The sequence below is a fragment of the Arachis hypogaea genome, chromosome 13 (genome assembly GCF_003086295.3).
Source record: "Arachis hypogaea cultivar Tifrunner chromosome 13, arahy.Tifrunner.gnm2.J5K5, whole genome shotgun sequence".
NCBI lineage: Eukaryota > Viridiplantae > Streptophyta > Magnoliopsida > Fabales > Fabaceae > Arachis > Arachis hypogaea.
The window spans coordinates 67,810,386-67,814,295 of NC_092048.1; the positions used below are offsets into that span (position 1 = coordinate 67,810,386).

The 3,910-nt window shown below is 41.1% G+C and overlaps 1 non-coding gene across 1 annotated transcript; it reads left to right on the forward strand.

The window, feature by feature from the left end:
• The first annotated feature begins 2,078 nt into the window (after positions 1 to 2,078).
• Positions 2,079 to 2,182, forward strand: LOC112739713 (small nucleolar RNA R71). The gene has a single exon (XR_003170649.1). It is a non-coding gene; the product is annotated as a small nucleolar RNA R71 (small nucleolar RNA).
• Positions 2,183 to 3,910: the final 1,728 nt, after the last annotated feature.

Below are 3,910 nucleotides of genomic sequence, written 5' to 3' on the forward strand. Positions count from 1 at the left end.
ATTCAATCTTCTCTGAGCTTGAATGGAGGGTCTAGCATCCTCTTCTAACAAGATTTTATGCATGCATATGGATGAACTTATCCCCTTCAAATCAGCTAGGGTCCATCCAATGGCATCTTGATGAGTTTGCAGCACCTTGATCAATTCTTCTTCCTGTTCTTGGCTCAGGGCAGAGCTAATGATAACAGGGTGACTCTCATCACTACCCAAGTATGCATACTTGAGATTAGGGGGCAAGGCTTTGAGCTCAGGTTTTGGTGCTTCCTTTTCTTCTTTCACTCTCTCTGGCATGCTTAGCATGGTTGTGTCAGCACCCTTGATATCACTAACTTCAATTCCTTGGTGAACTCCTCCTCTGCCAATTCCTTTATTGTTTCCTCAAAAGTTTCTTGTACTGCAATGTCCACTACATCAACCCTCATGCATTCCCTTAGTGATTCTGATGGATAGCTCATTGCCTTGAATACATTAAACACCAATTTCTCATCATGTAGTCTAAGAGTGAGTTCACCCTTTTGTACATCTATGATGGCTCCAGCAGTAGCTAGGAAGGGTCTTCCCAGAATTATTGAAGCTTTGGCTTCTTCCTCCATATCTAACACCACAAAATCAGCAGGAAATATAAATTCTCCCACTTTCACCAACAAATCCTCAACTATCCCATGAGGGAATTTAAAAGTTCGATCTGCCAATTGGAGGGCCATTCTTGTTGGTTTGGCTTCCTCAATCTTCATTCTTCTCATCATTGTTAGCGACATCAAATTGATGCTGGCCCCTAAATCACACAAGGCCTTCTCCACCATGACTTCTCCTATAATGCAGGGGATTTGGAAACTGCCTGGGTCCTTCAATTTCTGAGGCAATTTGTGCTGAATGATGGCACTGCATTCTTCAGTTAACAACACAGTTTCCTCATTTCTCCAGCTTCTCTTCTTGGTCATTAATTCTTTTAAGAATTTTGCATAGAGTGGCATTTGCTCTATTGCCTCAGCAAAGGGAATGTTGATTTGAAGCTTCTTGAAAATCTCCAAGAACCTGGAGAATTGGCCATCCTTTTCACTTTTCATCAAACGTTGAGGATAAGGTGCTTTAGGTGTGTAAGGCTTCAGGACCTCTTTTTCTTTTTCTTTTGTTGCAAACGGGTGTAACAGATTGTCCTTGTTCTTTGTCTTTCACATTTTCCTTTGCTTCATCCTCTGTGGTTTCCCTTGAATCTCCTTTAGATTCTTTCCACTTCTGAGGGTTATGGCCTTACATTCTTCCCTTGCAATAGCCTTGGCAGCATGAGAACCGCTTGTCCCAGGGGCTTGCTTAGTCAAATACAAAATTTGATTTTCTAGCTTCTGGATGGCAGCTCCTTGGTTTTGCAAGTTAGAATTTACTTCTTCCTTAAAAGCTTTCAATTCAATTATGTCTTGGCTCATGGTTGCAAGCATTCCTTCTATCCGGTTTAATTGATCTTGAAATTGTTGGTTCGGATTAGGTTGGGTATGTTGATTATTTTGGCCATGATATGATGGTTGGGGTAAGTGTTTTGTGTGGCTTGGTATGATCTTTGGTTGGAGTTTTGGTATGTGGAATTGTTATGTTGATTGTGGTTGTAAGGTTTGTGGTTTTGTGGTTGGGTTTGTTGGTTTCCCCACCCAAAGTTTGGGTGGTTTCTCCAGCCTGGGTTGTAAGTGTTGGAATGTGGATCATATGATTGCCTTTGTTGGTTTCCCACATAGTTAGCCTCATCCCAATCACCTCCTTCAATGCCTACTTCCTCTTGATCTTGTGTGTGTATTGCAGCCACTTGCTTTGTTTCTAATTGCCTGGTAAGCTCTGCTAGTTGCTTGGCAAACACCTTGTTTTGGGCTAGAATTGTATCAACATGGTTCAGCTCCATGACTCCCTTAGTGTTGTGCCTTTCTGATGCATAGTAGTACTCATTCTCAGCCACTGTCTCGATCACTTCAATGGCTTCTTCCACAGTCTTTTTCCTGTTCAATGAACCTCCTGATGAATGGTCTACAGCCTTCCTTGATTCATAAGAGAGCCCATCATAGAAGATGTGCAGTTGCACCCAATCATGGAACATGTTTGGTGGGCATTTCCTTGTCAAGTCCTTGAATCTCTCCCATGCCTCGTAGAGAGTTTCACCATCTTGTTGTCTAAAAGTCTGAACCTCAGATCGAAGCCTATTGACCTTTTGTGGAGGGTAGAAACGTGCCAGAAACTTGCTTTCCACCTCATCCCATGTTGTTAGACTCCCCCTTGGGAATGATTCCAGCCACTTAGCTGCTTTGTCCCTAAGTGAAAATGGAACAAAAGCAGTTTATAGGCATCTTCCTGGACTCCATTGGACTTCACAGTGTCACAAATTCTCAGGAATTTTGTGAGATGTTGGTTTGGGTCTTCATTAGCACTTCCTCCAAAGGAACAATGATTTCCACAGTGATATTAGCTGTGCTTGAGCTCAAAATTGTTGGCCTGAATGGGTGGTTTCTGGATGCTACTACCACAATTCCCAGAGGTTGGGTTTATGTATGAACTAAGAACCCTCCTCTCAGGGATGGCATCGTTTCCATCAGCTCTCTCATGGTTGTGAACTTCTCTATCCATGTTGAGATCTAAAGCTTCCTCAAAATTGTCCTCAGATTCTCCTTCAGATTCCTCTTCTCCCACTACTCTCTTCCCTCTTGCTTCCCTTCTAAGTCTATGAAGGGTCCTCTCTGGTTCGGTATATGGAGGAGTTGATGTCTCTCCTCTCCTACCTGTCATACAAGAACACAGCTCAAACACAAACAAGTGAAATACTCTTGGTTAATGGAAGAGTATGGTTAGCTCAATTGAGGAATTAATTCAAACAGTTAGTGAGTCAGTGAGTTAGTTGCATGAATTTAAAGGCATAAAGAAGGAAAGCATGTAACCAAGTGCAGAAATTAAAATTCAACAAGTATCTTGGACAGAATTAACAAAGCAAGAGAAAATTGCTCAATCTAGTTAGCTTCCAATTTGAGAATTGTCAATCGAAAACCAATCCCCGGCAACGGCGCCATAAACTTGATGCGCATAACTAGTTATGCTACGATTTAGAAATTGCACGATCGGCAAAATTCCTTCCGGCAAGTGCACCGGTTATCGTCAAGTAAAAACTCACAATAGAGTGAGGTCGAATCCCACAAGGATTGGTGATGAGCAATTCGGATTAGAAGTGTGTTCTAGTTGAGCGGAATCAAGTTGAGATGAGATTGCGGATGTAAAATTGGCGGGGAAAAGTAAATGACAAGAATTAAATGGCGGAATCTTAAATTGCATGAATTAAAGAGCAGAATTAAATTGCTGAAATTAAAAGGGAATGGGGATGATTGCAGAATTGAGTTGCAGAATGTAAGAGAAGTGGAAATCAGAAATGGGAATTCATTGGGTTAGGAGATATGAATCTCCGAATAAAACATGTATATCTCTTCTTCAATCAATGCATTCATTGAATTTTGCTTGGCAATCTTATATGATTGGATCCCAATCCTTGGCTCACCAATCTCTCTAAAAACAAACAAATTCCCAATCCCTTGGTTTAAATGTTCATAAGAAGAGATGATGCTTGATCACTGATTATACCACACAATTTCATGAACCACAATTTGGTAGGATTACATGTCACAATATCCATCCAAACCCCAATCCAATTCACTGTGAGAAAGCTTCTCTAGCATGAATCCTCCATTCCTTTCCCAAGGCTCCGAAGGATTCCAAGTATGGTAGTTTCTTTCCCAGACAACTACTCAATGGAATTAGATCGAGAAGCTTTCTAACAAAATTCAAGAGAAAAGATTGGAGAAGAAGATAAACTATTATTGATTCATTGAATTACAATAGAGCTCCCTAACCAATGAAGGGGTTTAGTGAATCATAGCTCTGAATTCAA